This window comes from Mustela putorius, unplaced genomic scaffold (assembly GCF_011764305.1).
Source record: "Mustela putorius furo isolate JIRA1106 unplaced genomic scaffold, ASM1176430v1.1 tig00000054_pilon_pilon_pilon, whole genome shotgun sequence".
Lineage (NCBI taxonomy): Eukaryota > Metazoa > Chordata > Mammalia > Carnivora > Mustelidae > Mustela > Mustela putorius.
Window position 1 is genome coordinate 572,024 of NW_025421262.1, and position 16,026 is coordinate 588,049.

At 55.7% G+C, this 16,026-nt stretch overlaps 1 protein-coding gene across 2 annotated transcripts in view; it reads left to right on the forward strand.

Annotated features, from left to right (window-relative positions):
- Nucleotides 1–9,215, forward strand: part of STK35 (serine/threonine kinase 35) — a 37,940-nt gene extending 28,725 nt beyond the window's left edge. For both annotated transcript variants that reach the window (XM_004772921.3, XM_013046066.2), the window contains exon 4: nt 9,085–9,215. The gene's annotated coding sequence lies outside the window, so the exon portion shown is untranslated. The remainder of the gene's footprint in view (nt 1–9,084) is intronic.
- The last annotated feature ends 6,811 nt before the right edge of the window (nt 9,216–16,026 follow it).

Below are 16,026 nucleotides of genomic sequence, written 5' to 3' on the forward strand. Positions count from 1 at the left end.
GAACCTCAGTCTCTTTGGGGACCAGTCGAGGCAGTTGGCAGCTCTCGTTTCGTCCCCACACTTAATAAGTTGAGGAAGGGAATTAGTTAGAGTGTCTCTGTAGCCAACTGCCAATTACCAGGGCTCTTTCTACAGATAGAAAGTTCCCCCTTCGTTTGTCTGGAGTGCCAGCCAGTGCCTGTTTACCTGCTCAGCTCCCTGGGGGCCCCCAGACATGACTTCCCAAGGCCTGAGACACCAGCTTTTAAATGGGTCTCCATCCTCCAACCCCAGTGGGATGACTTGGGGTGTAGCCCTGTGGCTTGCTGGTCACCAGAGAGCCCTCCCGATCTCAGACTCTTAGGTCTTGTCAGCAGCTCTTCCTTTGTTTTGGCGTTTGTTTTTTAAAGATTTTAGTTTTAAGTAATCCCTCCACCCACCATGAGGCTCGCGTTCACAACCCACAGAACAGAGTCACACGCTCCACTGACCGAGCCAGCCAGGCGCCCCAGCCATTCTCCTTTTGTGCATTTGGCCAGCTTTTGAATAGCAGCATTTGGGGCAGCTCGCTTTGAGAAATCAGGAGGTTTTAAACAGTATTGGGCCAGCCCACCACGGTGACAACATGAGCACCGCTATAATGTGACCAAGTCTCCGAGTCTGCAAGCTTCCATGGTAACGGGCTGCCACGTCTCCTGTGGGGGCGCTCCCTGCCCTGGCCCCGCTCCCTGATGAGCCGGAGAGGAAGCTGGCATCTGTTGGCAGCAGCACACGCCATCTTGCCTTTAAGCTCGGTGCGCTCCCCTTGTTCACAGGAGCCCAGGGCCCGCTGTCCAGCCGGCCTGCCAGCTGTGGCCTCAAGAGAGCGTGTGGCCGCATGGTGCTGAGTGGGCCACCGATCTAGCTCTGCTGACTCGGCGGGGAGCCTGTAACCTCTCCATGGCCTCTGTCTGCTTGCAGAGTCTCAGGTTTGCCTTGAAAATCTGTAAGGAGAGGGGACCCCCCCCCCCCAGCCCATTGCACTGGTCAGGTTTGCCTTGAAAATCTGTAAGGAGAGGGGACCCCCCCCCCCAGCCCATTGCACTGGTAGGCAGGGCTCTGGTGCCATCAGCTGCCTCCTGCTTCCCCCCACCCAGCTTGTCCTGCTCCGTTGTGCCAGGGAGAACCCCCCTTGTAGCCCTCTCGTGTTGCTTTCTGGTTAGTCTTTGCTTTGATAGGTAGGAACCTGCCGAGGTGCTCGTGATTCTTACTTAGGTTCCTCATGCCAGGGCTCGGGGCTGTCTCTCCAGAGAAAGGCACACAACTGACACGCCCCGTGATACTTCATATATGCCTTCCGGGCGTTTGGAGACCCTGTGTCTCCTTGGGAGTTTGAAGGACCCCAGATGGAGAACCCCTGCCCTGGTCCCAAGCCCCCATCAGTGGCACAGGAAGAGACGGGGTCCCCAGCAGAGAGCAGGGAGAGCCCTAGGTGGGACTGGTAACTGGGGTCCCCAGCACTAGGCTGGGTCCTTCATTTTTCTGCACTTTTACTTCAGAGTCTCTTTAGTAGGTCGCTGCACAGGAGTGAATTCTTCTGGTGGCATCTGTACTCTTCCAGCCTGGGCGACAGTCTGCCTTTCAGAGTTCACGGGGCTGCCCCTTCTGGACATGCAGAAGTGGGCGAAGAGGATGTGGAGGATGGGTGGGGTGGCCTCTGAGACGGGGGTGGGCCCCCAGCTGCTCCACAGCTGTTGTTCAGTTTCTCTGTGGGGGGATTGCCCTGCCCCTTTCCCCCACCCCCACCACTGGTTTCCGTGACCCGTGGGCTTCAGGCATGGGGTGCAGAGCCCACCCCACCTGCAGTGTCACCGGTTGGCTACGGAGTGGTGGTGGGCATCATTGCGTTTTGCAGGGGGTGGGTCCTGGAAGGAGGCCATATGGGTCTCGACAATCTGGAGAAGACCACAGAGTTGAGGCCAGAGCCAAGGCTTCTAGTCTCGAGGGCACCGTTCTCATCTACCTCCTCCTGTGGCTGGCCTGCCCGGGGGGACACACTGAACCCAGGCTGGCTCCTGCTGGCCACTACCCCTGGATTTCAGGCTTCCCTCTCCAGATTGAACAGAAGGCCTTATTTTTGTCCCCTTTGAAAGGCAGTGAGAGGAGTGGCAGGCAGAGCCCGCATCGGCCCTAGAGCCTCCTGCTCCTATAGCAGGTTAGGGAAACCCTTCGTCCTGTGCCTCATTGGGAGTTGGGGGGTAGCCTGCAGGGTGTGGCCGGGTACAAAATGAGTACCAGCCGCCTCCTAGCTCTTCCCTACTCCTCCCTGCCACCTGCTGGAGCCTGGACGAGTGGCCCAGTTTTCTGAGGGGAGGGTGAGCATCTCTATCTCCACCTGGCCTTGGTGGTGTTCAGTGGGAACTCAACTCTAGGCAGGGATTTTATAACCAGACTTTTGAGTTAAGATCCTGAATGATTTCGTGAAGTTCGTAAATTAATTCTTCTATTGCCACGGGCTAGCTCCCGGTTCCTGTCAGTCCGCCAGCGTTTGTCTCGTGCGCTTGGCAACCTGAGAGGCTCGAGAGAAGCACAGGCTGTCCAGTCCTTTTGGGGTTAGGGGTGGGGCGAGGGCATGGCTCGTGGGGGTCTGCGGTCATTCTCTTCGCTGGGGTGCAGGGACTGGGGCCCTGGGGAGAAGGCACATGGAGGGAGCCGGGGAGGTTACAGGTGGACCAGCACTTGCTGAGGCCCAAAGCAGAAAGGAGGCTGGCCTGACGCCAAGTCGTCTCATCCGGAATTTTTGTGTGGGCCGGCCAGTGAGGTGGTGAGGTTTAGGGTTGGGGTATGATCGAAAGCTGCCATCACCACGTGTTAACTGCTTGCTGTATACCTCAATGTGCCCAGGACAGAAAATGTCCCTGGACCTCACACCCTGCACGGCGGACCTGGCCACCTTGTCAGCTGAGAAAGCTGAGGATCGGGGACCTCGATTAGTAACGGGGAGAGCTGGGATATCTCTGTAACCCGACGCTCTGTGGGTGACATTCTCCCCACGTTCAGGACCTGCTCCCCAAATTTCTGCCTGCCTTTGGCCTCCTCAAGGCTCAGAGCCAGTCGCAAAGGATGTCCCTGGCCTTCCAGAGCATCGTGGCAGCTGTAGAACCCCTGTTGCGGGTGCTTTGCCCAGACTCCTATTCCCTTTTACCTTCTGTAGACCCAAGGACGGACAGCATGGCCACCCCATCCAGCACGTCCACCCCCAGGTCTTTTAACCCTGACCCCCCCATGAGCCATGCTGTGGGCCGCTTGTCGCACGGTGGTCCCTAGCTTTGGCTCACTGGCCTCTGTCCCTCTGACAGATGGGAATGAACAGTAGTGCCGGGGCCGCTGAACCCCCAGGCCTGGCAGGTCATTGTTTCAGTGTGAAAAGCTGTTTTGGTGTATTAAGCAAGCGAGGAATGCCTTTTTGAAGCTAACCCTACTTAGGAGGGGCCCGCCCTCTTGGACCTGACATTGCCTTGCCTCTCTGTGCCTGCATATCACAGTGTGATATGCAGACGATGTATACTTGAGCCTTGGTTTGACCATCTGTGAAATGGAGATCATTCCTCCATGCTTCTTTGTTTGGGCCAAGTAAGCATTGCTCGTGAAGCCTCACATGGTGTCTGACATGTCAAGTAGCCTTAACTGCAGGAATAATACCTCCACCGGGGGTGCAGAGACGACTTATTTTAAGAGTGAGTTCTTGGCTCCCCCACCCAGGAATACCACAGTTTGAGTTTATACTGTAATCTATGAGCATGCCAGCCTGATGCCTTTCTTTTCTGTTGATGAGATGAGAGGGATAGAGAAGATAGGACTTGAGGTTTGAATCCCAGTTAAGCATTGACAAATCATTGAACCTTTTTGCACTTTGCCGAGTGTTGAGAGTGTATGCGTCACATGTGCTTACGGTTGCTGCCTGCCTCCCCAGCAGGTGGCATGAGCTCAGGTGCTCTTTGCCACCCTGGACCCTGGTGGGACCCTGGACCCTGGGAGCCCTCCTGATATGTGCCAGTGGCCACCTGCTGGTCTGGCACAGCCTTTCAGTGGGTAGCTGTGACGTTTTTGTACACTATCACGGAAAATAGATCCTCGCAAACATCTAGGTCATATTTTAGATCTCGAGGCTCATGGGCTTTAAAAATCCATCCTTAGGTCTGAGCAGGTTGAAAGGTGCTGAGGATACCTGTGCCACCAGCTGGCTGTCCTTGAGGCATGACAGCAATGGTGTGAGGAAGGCTCCCTTTCAGAGGGCATATTGGGAGAGCTCCCCTCCCCTCCACTGCCACCTCCACTGCCTTCCTCCTGCATGTCCATACTGCAGATAAAGGACAGAAAGTTCCTGAATTAAGCCTCATCTCTAGATAAGTTGTACAGATCAGTCTGAGAACCGAAGTGACTATTAACACAGTGAACAACATGGTAGACTGTACGGATCATAGTGCTGTGTACCAGGTGCTGGGGTAGGCAGCTTACTTAAATCCTCATAGCAGCCCCTAAAAGGGTAGGGCAGCATCCCCACTTTGCTAGCAAGGAAAGGGAGGTTCAGGTATAAGCGGCCAGTAAGTGGCAGAGGCAGGATTTGAACCATGTGCTGTTGCCCCGCTAGAGCACATGGATGAAGACGCTCAGTGGAAATGCAGTCGTGGCTCCCAGAGATTATCACGTCCTGCTGCTGCCGGCCCTACACAGTTGGAAGGATGGTACCATTTGACAGTAGAGGCGGAGTAGGAGACAGGGATGCCAAACCATTCCCATTTAGTTTCATCTAAAAACGACATTTTAACAACAGTGAAGTAGGAGGGGCCGCACTTCTAGAGAAGGATAGCCTTCTCCCCCCTGCAGATTTCCATCTCTGTGGGCTGGGGGTTCGGGGAGGAGGTGGGGGGGGTCTTCGTCCTCACTCCCCACCCCCTCCCCCACTTCCCTTTTGCAAACTGCTGGTGGCATTCATGGGAGCACTTTGGTTCCCCCATCTCTTCGATAGGACCAGACAACTGCTTAGCTGGCAGAGGAACTTGCTAGAAGGCTGCTCACTGCCTGGGGGCTCCACCAGCCTTGGGCGGAGGTACCTAAGCCAAGCCCTCCATGAACCCTTTTCTGTGTTTATAAATGAAGGGATTAAATGGGTTTTAAACTCCACTTAAGCTCTTGTCTCTCCAGGAAGGGATTTCCCAGGACAGTTAGATGCTAAAAGCAGGAGGTGTGAGGTGAGACTGACCCAGGCCCAGACCCTTTTCTGTCCCACCCATTAGCCGTGCAGCCCTTCTCTCTGAGCTGCTCTGGAACTGGGTGATGGCAGCGCCTACCTCATCGGATTGTGGGGTGAGACCAGGCCGTAGCTGGAACACGCGGGCTCTGTGCAGGGACATAGTGAGTGGGAAGCAGCTTGGAAGAGCTGAAGTTTGCCTTAATGGATTGTTCCCTACAAAGCCCTTGGAACGTTCGATGCTGGGTGAGCGATCGCTGGGACAGTAATTACAGAGAAATAAGGTCGGGCGTGCTGAGGGAGCTTTGTCTGGGAGTTGAAAGAAGGGGGAAGGATTTGCCAACACTTCGGGATCCCTGGCCCCTCTCCGCTCAGGACCGTGGCAGATGCCTGCGGTGGGGGAACCCCTGGCCAGTGGCTTAGTGGCGTTGTGGTGTGGGCTGAGCCGCTCCGTCTCTCTGGGCCTGTCCCCTTGTTAAAATGGGGCAGTCAACCTCACAAAATGAGATGATCAGGAAGGCGAAAGATGGGGCGTGCTGAGGACATCGCGTGGAGGTGAATCACACACCACTTTTCATTCTGCGCAGCAGCATGGTTCGGCCTCTGCACCAGGCTCTGCAGTCAGAGGTACAGGTCCCACTGGAAGGGACAAGTCAGGCCCTGGTCCATGCTGGTCACTGGGCAGCCGGGGAGTCGGGGTGTGACATCTCCTAGAATGAAGTCGGAGGGGTCCCCTCCCCCCACCCCCACCCCTGGGCTGAGCCCTTACTCCATTTACTGCCCCAGCATGTGCCTGGGACGGTCTGCTGCTGCTCTAACCCTGAAGCAGGTGCTCTGAGCCCTTCCTGCACATAACTGCGAAGCTTGTCTTCCCGTGCACCTGCCGCCATTGGCTCCCTGGGCCGGGTGGACCTTCTGTAATGGGAGACAGGAGAGGAGCCCGAAGCCATGGTCCGTTCCCTGAAAGAGAGCACTCTTAACGTTCCTTGTCCCTGCCCCCAAGAAGGAAGCAGACCCAGACCTGTAGGCCATCCTGAGGCATCCTCCCAGGAGGGCAGGACCCGGTGCCCAAACAGGGGGAGGGTGGAGGAGCCTGTGGGAAATGTCAGCCTGGCTTCCTGGCAAGGGACCCAGTGAGTACAGCGGTCATTATACGCTGGTGTCGCGGGAGCTCTCATGGGGAGCTGTGCTGTTGCTTTGACCTTCTGCGGGCACACTCTGTTCTCCTAGTTAATTATGTGAAGAGGGACATCCAGCTTCTGCATCTCTCGGCCGCCTTCGCTGCTGCTTTTCTGCTACCACGGGCCCCCTTCCTGCTGACGGGCGTCCTCTTGAACGGGGTGTCCTCAGCTTGGGGCCTGCCAAGGGAGGGAGGAACGCAGTGTTGGAAAGGTCATAACTCGTCCCAGAGATAATCTGAGCAGATCACACATTCGCCTCCAGTTTCCTGGGCTTTTCTTGTCCTGTTTCACAAGGACGTGGAGTATCTTGGATGGTGAAGTTCCCCGCAAGCCCTCCCTCCCCCTGGCTGCTGGGTGTTCTGCTTTGTCTTGACAGCACGGGGAGAAGGTCATGGGCGTGCGGAGCAAAGCCAGTTGGCTTCTAGGTCATCCCAGGATGTGCTTCTGGTGACTTCATTTTACCAAATCAGAAACCAGGATACAAGAACCACCAATGACTTTTTTGTTGTTGAAGGAGGGGATTTCACAGGCAGGGAAACAGAAGCAACAGAGGGAAAGACTGAGGCTGAGAAAGCCAGTATTTTCTTGCAGATCAGATACTTTTCCAGCACCTTTATGATTCACCCCCACTCCACTCCCCATATGCAGACTGGGTGTCCCCTCCCTCACCTTGCGCTGGAGGAGGGAACTGCACAGTCTGATGTCACCTGACAGCTGTGGAAAATTCTCTGCTATCTATCCAGTGTGTGTGGAGGAGCCCAGAAAAGAGCCTGAGTCTGGTCTCTTGGACTGCTTCTCCAGGGACCTTTCTTTGGGGCTACGAGCTTTTCTTGTCCCTTCAAGTACGCCCATTTTCCTGCTATAAAGCATGAAAACGTGATGTGTTCTCAGTATTAAGCAGGCGAAGGAGAAAATACACCCACAACAAGTACAACATTTCGATGTATTTCTTGACAGATTTTCCTGAATGTGGAGGTTTTTGTTCACTAAGGGTTCTGCTTCTACTGTATGCCACAGGACATTGTAGCCTGCTTATTTCTCTTTGATCCCACGAAGCGCTTCTGCTGTAACCTGCCCTCTCATTGCCTCTCTAATACTCCACAGAGTAGATGGATCGTCTGCTTAAATCTTGTCTTTTTGGGTTTGTGGATTGTTGCCTCATAATGTAGGTCATAGCTTCCGCGAGCATCTTTCTTTGTAAAGTCCTCTCCATTTGTCAGTCTAGGTTTCTGGAAGAAGTTTAGGGTGTAGAGGTCTGCACACACCTGAGACTCTGATTGCTCTCTGGAAGGCACTGGTCCACATCCCTGGCAGGGTGTGCATCCCTTCCATGCCCCTCCCCCAGCTAGCAGCAATTAGGGTGGTCCCGTGGGTGGGGACAAGGACAGGGTGAGTTCATGGAGTCAGTCAGTTCCTGCTGGAGGCCAGGTACTTCACAGTCTTTACTCCGGTCAGACCTCGTAGGAGAGCCGACCATTTCCCACAGAAGGAGACAGGCTATCTCCAGTTGCTAGACCCCACTGCCTCCCATGAGGACCAGACGGGCATCTCCTGGGGACCTGAGCACTGTGGTTCCAGGTGATCACACTGCGCAGGGGACAAGTGACAGGGGGGTCGGGAGGGCCCGGCTCCTCAGGCTGCATGGAGCTTATACAGGAATGAAGCCAGTGTGGGAGGTAAGGGCCAATATGGAGGGATTTCAAGCGTGCTATGAAAGACTCAAGTGATGCTGTCATCTGTCAGGGTGAGAGCAGGCACACTGGAACCCCAGGGTGAGTCCCTGTGCTGTGCAGAGGGAGCCCTGCTGCCTGGGCTGGGGCCCTGCTCAGCCCTGATCAGGCGACTCTGACTGGGACAGCGGGCTGGCAACAGGTGCCGGCCCAAAGCTGTTCGCTGTAGGCTCTTGTGTTCTAGGCATCCACTAAAAAGGGTCCCTGAAAGGCTGGTGGCAGGGCCTATTCCTGAAGCCTGGTTCCACGGCAGTTCCTAAACAGTAGCTAATCATTATAGGAGCAGGCACTGTCTCAGGTTACATGTCTTAGTTATATGGTCCTCATAATAATGTGATTTGGTGCAGGTGACAAGACTAAAGAGGGCTTAAATTTGCCTGTGGTCAAGTGACAGAACCTCATTCTTAACCCTAGCCCTGAGTCACCCCAGTTCCAGCTATGGGATTCTGGTCCCTCTTAAGACCTGAGAGCTTTGGCTAGCTGGGACAGGTTCTTGGGGGGCTGAGCCTTAGTTGTCTGTGAAATAGGATAAACCCGAGAGCATGCGCATGAAGCTTCGGTACAGCACAGTTAGTCAGAGAGGGACTTGGGCCAGGGTCTGGAGTGACCTGATAGCTAGGGTCCTGTGGCATCTTGTCCTGATAGCACAGGGATGGAGGTCACGGTGGGATTGGCAACTGTAGCCGGCAAGCCTGGGTTCCCAGCCAGGGTCTTCTGCTTCGTCAGTGCAATATTAGTCATGTGCCTTATTAACCCATGCCTCAGTTTCCCTTTGTGACAAAGGAGGATAATGTGTATCGACGACAGGGTTCTTGTAGCAAAGCTAGATCCAGTCCCTGTAATATTTAGAAACCTCTTGGGGTTGGGTGCTGGCACCAAAGTGAGATGTCCGGAGCCGGAAGGTGCCCCGAGCCCACTGGTCCAGTGTCCACTCATCCCCGGCCTTCTGTCTTCTGTCTTCCAGGTTCATCCTCGGGACAGTGTCAACGTGTCTCCCACAGAGGACGGCCGAGGGTGCAGGTGGTGGCTTGGTCAGTTGGTGATCTCCCGACAGCTGGATCTCCGGCAATGTGAAGCTTTTATTTGGGTTTCCCCCTCTCCTTTTAGTTCTGCTTAATTTTTTAAAATCTTATTTTTGTCTTTTTTGTTTTCCCCCTTTTTTAATTTAAACGATTAAGACTTCAGAAGAGCAGGAAACTATGCTGTGGAGAAACAACATGGACAAAAGCATATGTATAAATGTCATTTTTAATTTTTGTAAGGGGTTAGGGAGCTATTCTGTTTTGTTCCTTTATTTTCCCCCTGTCGTCTTTGTTTTTACCCATCCTTTCGTTCTGCTTAGAACACCTCACTTCCCCAGAGAAGGCCTGCCTCTCCTTGGAGAGCCGGGGTGGGTCCCGGCCCCGGGGGGTAGGGACACAAAGACAGAAGGCAGCCTGTGGGCCGCCTCCCCGCACCACAGACACGGGCACTGCCGGACTCTGGTGGGCTGCTCCTGGTCCACCCTCGGGCCTTAGAAATGGTCAAAGGCGAAGAACCACCTGGAAGAGGAAGACAGGGTTTGGCCAGGAGGACTCAAGAAAGAAAGTCTAAACTGCGGGTTTGTTCTCTTTCAGCTGCTGGAAGCCCTGGGCCATTCCAGGACTCCAGTGGTGGGAGTCCATTCCCTCTTCTGCCCTTTATAACTGGGAGTGTTGGGGGGGGGGACAAAGGTGACTATCCCCCCACTTCCCAGCAGCCGAGCGCCAGCCCAGCCCAGCTCTACAAGCCTACCTTTCTCTGTTAGTGGTTCCCCTCCCAAAGGAAGACCCCCAGGGAAAAAAAAAAAAAAAAAACTGTTGTGCCAAACCTCTGCCTGGGACACGGCTGGGTCTTCGGAGGGCATCTGTCACTCCTGTGAGGTCAGCGTCCATCACCTCCTGCCTCCTGTATCGTCTCCTTCCCGCGTGTGCCCGCCACGCATCCCGGTTGTCACAGAGACTGCCTAAGTCCCTGAGAGCCGATTGTGACCTGGCCATAAGAACAGGGTGTGTCGAACTGGCTGCCACTGTCCTCTCCCTGCAGTGAAGCGTGTGCCCTGTATGTGGGCCCGTAGTGTCCCAGCCGGCAACAACATCAAGCACCACCTCCGTCACCCCCAGGGACTCGCTGTGAGGTGCCCTCCCTCAGTGCACACGTCTGGTGGGACAAGATTGGACCCACCAAGAGCAGGGAGGGGAGGACGGGGTGGACACCACCACCACTGCTGCCATCGCCACTCCCCCCACCCCCGCAGCTGTCAGGTGCCCATGCGTGGCCTGCCACCCTTAAGCTTCCCCAGTGTGACCTTGTTGACCTCAGCACCAATGTCTATGCGGTCATCCCACGCTCTCCAGCAGGCACATGCCGCTCCCTCATCTCGGGCTTCTGAACCTGAGGGTTTTTGCCCCTCTCCACCCCACCCCCAACATCGCAGAGGCAGGTGGCTGGCCCCGTGTTGTCCCTCTCACCCGCAAGCTCCTGGGGCTCCTCCAGAGGCTTTATTACCCCCATGATGACCAACCAGAACAGGGTCTTGGGGAAGGGGAAAGGAAATTCTTTTAGGTTTGTTTTTCATTTTCTCTAAACCAGCATAGGATCGATAGGGGAATTGGTCAGAGGGCATTCAGGTTAGTGTGTGATCAAAGGGAGGGCTCCCCCCGCCCCCGCCCCGCCCCGCCCCGAGCAGCAGTCCTTTGGCCCTGGGCATTTGGGAGAGACCAGTGCGACACCGGCCTAACCTTGCGAACTCACCACACGTTTGCTGGCATTCTCTCGCCTCTTCTTAGACCCCTCACTGCTGCTTCCTCCTGGGCAGACCGTTGGCTGCGGTGAGCAGGGGTGCAGGTGGGAGGCGTGCCCTTCCTTGTGAAATCCTTGGTGCCTCTCCATCCCTTGTCTCTACGGCTTCTCAGGCCACTAGAGTGCGCCCTGAGCCGCCCCCCTCCCCTTGGGGGCAGCAGATGGGAAAAACAGTCCCCCAGTCCCCTCACCACCACCCCCACCATGTTCCTAGCTGCAGCCCCTGTCCTCAAGTTACTTGTGAAGGCTCCGGCCTCGCAAGGTCTTCCCTTGGTTTTAACTTTGCCTCTGCCCTCCCTGGGTCTCTAACCTCCATCTGATCAGGTTTTGGAGCTTTGGAGCTGCAACCATCCCCCTTCGTTTTTCTCTTGGCATCAGCCCCCAAGGGTCACAGGATGTCTCTGCCTTTTGGACAAGGCAGGCAGCCTGGGAAGGCTAGCCCATATCGTGCAGGACCCGGCTGACCCTTGCTTGGTGGCAGAGCCTCCTTCCCTGGCTCACGATGGCCAGCTCATTAGCCCCAAGTGCCTGTCTCTCCCTCTTGCCCCCTCCACCCCCCACTTTGTCCACCTCGGGTGCCCAACCAGCCAGGAGGACGTCAGCCCAAGGTGAACGCCAGCTCGGCCCCCAGCCAGTGGACTAGTCTTGGTTGGACCTGGGTAGCTCCCATGTGCTTCTCAGCCACCTTCCCCCTATTTCTCCTGTGGGTCAGCCTCCTGCCTCTTCATCCTCTGCACCCAGGGCCCAGCGGCAGCTCCATACTGCCTCATCTTGGTGCCATCATATTCGTAAGGCCTGTGCAAGTTCTAGGAGTCTCCAAACCTTGAAATAGCAGTCATTCATTCTCTTGTCCTTGGATCTGTGAAACGGTTAGCCCATAGCGGGGAGGTTCTGGGCCTGAGACTGGTGGGTCTGGAGCTCAGCCTCCCCCCACAGGAGGATTCAGCAAGACAGATCCTAGTGCCTTATTCCACTGCCCTCCTTTGAGCAGACCTGCTAGCTCAGCTAGAAGTCCATGGCATCCTCCTCCCCGTCTATGTCCGTCTGTCGCTTAACCTCTCCCCCCCACAGAGAGCCTCGAGGGAAGTGCCCCCCCTGCCCCATCCTACCCCGAGGGCTGCAGCCAGGCCCAGGGCTCCTGCCACCACCGAGACACTAAGAGCAGCTTTCAGCGGAGGACAGAACAACCACTTTCCACCAGCTTGCCGCTCTCTGCCTCTCACTACCCAGCAGGCCCCCTGCCTCTTACCTCTATAGCCAGGAGGATGCTGCCGTCTTTCCATTCAAGGCTGGCTCCATCTGACTCCTTTCTGGGCACCAGGGATGAAGGGCGCAGGCCTTTGCCCCCGATGGCTGCCTTTCTGAGGGCGTGTATTTAATGTTTACTTGAGAAATACCCTGTTTACAGCTGGAGGAGAAACGTGCCCAACACTGGTGGAGGTCAGGCTCCTGGTGGTGCCTGGCCTCCTCTCTGGCACTGCCAGTGGAGGTCCCAGAACGAATGAAGGTAGAGCCTGCAGGGGCACTTGCCCCCCACCCCCTCTGCCCCCTGACCCTGCGGTGCTAAGACCACTCCCCACCACCATCCTCGCAGCCTTCCTGCCCCTGGACATTCCCCGCCTCTACCATTCCCTCCCTCCAAGGTTCTCTGCTCCTTGACATATCAGCTGTCTCCTAGAAAACCAGTGTTTGGAGCAATAAGATAATTTTTGCTTGAGTCTTTTTTTCTGAGCAAAGGTAAAGAGCTGGCATTGTAGGAATGTTCTTTCTTTGCCTTTGCAGTTTACCTTTTAGAAGACAGATCTTAGCAGGATGGATGTCTGGGTTTCAGCCTCAGAGTATCTTGGAAACTTGGAACAGAGGAGTTGGGCCTCCATCCCCTAAGTAGGGGTCCCCCCCAACTCTCTGCCCTCCCCTTGCTCCATGCTGCCTGGGCTCTTGGCCCTGCCCACCATGGGCACCTGCCACCTCTGGTCCTCCTTGTGCCCCCCCACCCCATACTCACCCATCTGGGGGCACCGGTGGCTCCTGGGGTATTGCTTCCCCCGACTCCCTTCCTCTCCCTCAGCCCGCGTGGTGGCCCCCAGATCACAGTGCTCCTGGAGTCACCTGGGACCTGTCAGCCTGATCTCCTGAGGCTGAGGCCTGGAGAAGGCACCTTGGCTGTCCTCCCACACTGGGTGGAGGTACAGCCTCCTGGACACCAGATCCGTCTCCGATCCTGCCTGCCGGGCTTGGAGCACAGGGACTCCGGTCTGGAGAGATGCCCTCAGAGGGGAAGCGAGGAGGTGGGACAGGACCGTTGGCAAATAATGTAAGCTCCCCCAGCCGCCGTGGAGAGGAGAATCCACTCCCGTTGGTTGCCTGGAGGCCCCACATCTCTCAGGAGGGAGTTTGTTCAGGAACATTTTCAAGAACTCTTCTGTGCCCCTGAGCGCGTCTTTCATTAGAGCAGGGGAGTTCGGGGCCCCAACTGAACAGGCATGGGGGGCCCACTTGGGTTTGAGGGAGGCACAGGGTAACCCAGGCACAAAGTTAGCTTCAAATACTAGTTAATAAATCTATTTTTCTTTATTTTCTTTTTTTGCACAGAAGCTGGTAATCTAGGACCTACGTGTGAACAACTTTATATGAATATTTTTTGTACTTGGTTTACTTGGGTTGGTATGATACATTATATTTAAGTTCCTTGAACACTGTGGATCCCCCTAATGTGTATGAATGACTGAGGCTTTGTAAATTATGGGACGTTTGTGTGAATAAAGTTATTTGATGGGGTCAGAGAAGCCATACGTGATTTGAAAACGAGTGCTTCGTGGTTTTGTTGGCCCCTATTTGGGGCAGGGTGAAGCCGCAGCTCCCAGGGCCTGGTGGGTGAGCAGCCCGGAAAGAAGGACTTTCCCGCCCCACCCCGGGAGTAGGCCCTCTGGAGGAACTTGCCCATGGGGCGCGCGAGTCAACACTGAGCCTGGGTGGCCCGTAACGGGTTCCAGGACTGCAGGAGACCACTCAGAGGTGCTTCGTTTCTGCAAGTTCTGCCCTGAGAAGTTCTAACAGTTAAGAGGGGTCTCTGAACCACACTGACAAGGGAAGGGGACAGGGACATTCTTGGCAAAGGTCAGGGTGGGTGGGGGGAGCTCTGAGAGGAGCAGGACAGAACGGCTCTGTGAGCTGAAAGGGTAACAACCCTGTCCGGAGAGCACCAGGAAGAACGGGAACTCCTGCCACTTGCCGCCGGGAACTGGGGACTTTGTCTCACCTCGTGTCCCTTTTCTCCAGCAAAATGGTAGCGGCAGCAGCTCACTCCAGAGCAGTTGAGGCTAAATAGGAAGCTTGTGTGGAGCCCAGCACTTAGTAGGCTTTCAACAAGTGCTCCTATAATTCCATTTCCCCGGAGGGCCAGGTTTGGGATGTTCCCGGAGTCTGCTGGTACGGACTCCCGGCCCTGTGCAGCCTCAGGAAAGCTGCTTGCTCTGGTAGAGCAGCAGACCTCTGGAATGTGTGCCGGAAGAGCAGATAAGTCCGCCTTCCGGCCTGATCTGGCCGCGCGCCGCATTCCAGTCCCGGGCTTTGGTGTCTGGGGTCCGGCTTTGGTGTCTGGGGTCGGAGCTCCTTGCAGAAAAGAATCCTGATGTGCTTAGCCTGGGGCTTGGGGAAGGACGACCCACAAGTCACTTTAATAACTTGGCAGAGATCGTTCACCCTTTTGGAGTGTGCGAGTCAGTAGTTTTTCATACGTTCAGAGCTGTGCAGCCGCTGCACCATCCAGTTCCAGAACATTCTTACCACCTCTGAAAAGAAATCACACCCGTTAGCAATCACTTATCCCCTCCCCAACGCGGCGCACTCTCGCAGCCCAAGGCGTGGCTAATCTACCTTTTGTCATGGATCTGCCTATTCTGGACATTCCCTGTGAATGGAATCACTGTGCCCTTTGGCGTCCATGTCCTCGCATGTGTCCGCTCTCTGTCCCTGCAGGTTGTTGAATCGTAATCCATTGTGTGGAAACACCGCGTCCCTGTATCCATTCACGGTCCGTGGACACGGTTTCTGTGTGGGGCCCTTAGAAGGAACATGGCTGTGGTTTTTGCACAGACCTCGGTTTCTGACCCCCTGGGCACAGATCTCGCGGAATTGTGGGGTCCTGCGGTAACTGTACAGTAGTTGAGGAACCCCCAGATTGTTTTCCAAAGACGCAGCACCATTTTACTTTCCTACCCACGAGGTGCGAAGGTTCTCCTTCCTCTGCATCCTTGAGGACACTTGCTACTGTCTTTTTTTATTGTCATCCGGCGGCGGGGGGGCTTTGGGGGGGCTTTTAGATGTGGACACCATTGCACTATTTAACTAATGGCCGATGAGGGGAGAATAGCAAATAGGTACTTGAGACCCAGACGCAGTCACGGGCTCAGCCTGGAGCCGGTACCTCGCAGAGTCCTAAGAATGCAGACTGACTCTGCTACCTACTCGTTCCCTTGACCTTGAGGCAGATCACCTCTCTGACTTCATTTCCTCATCTATAAAGTAGGAAATGCCCACTTCATAGGGTGGTTGGCAGGACTGAAGGTGTGTCATGCAGAGGACATGGTGGGCACTCCTCAGGGCATTTCCTTGTCCCTGTGTCCTAGGCACCCAGGCTAACTAGGGCGTGGCTCAGAAATGAGGCTCTGTGAGCTCCCAGTGTGTTGGGTTCAGTGTGGGTGATGAGGAACAGGTTACTGCAATGTGGGGTCTACGGAGGGCCACACCACGCTGAGCAGGAAGTGTGTCACCCTGGCCCTGGGAGGGAGGGATCTAGGCGTCCGGAGCTGCCAGCGCCCGCTCAGGTGGAAGAAGGTAGACATCCGGGCCTTTGCTGACCTTCCCCTCCTGACCAGCTCCCGCAGGACCCCAGCTCTGCCGGCGAGGAACTCCAGGTTTAGGGGATGGATAACTATGAGAGGACAGGTAGGGCAGAGTGGCGGGCTGGGCGGTGCAGGAGGGAAGTTCCAGGGACCACGGAGTGAGGAGGTGGAGACCTGAGGGAGAGGCCTGAGACCTGAGGCCACGCTCGTCCATCCGGTCTGCCTGACTTGGGCCCTGGGCT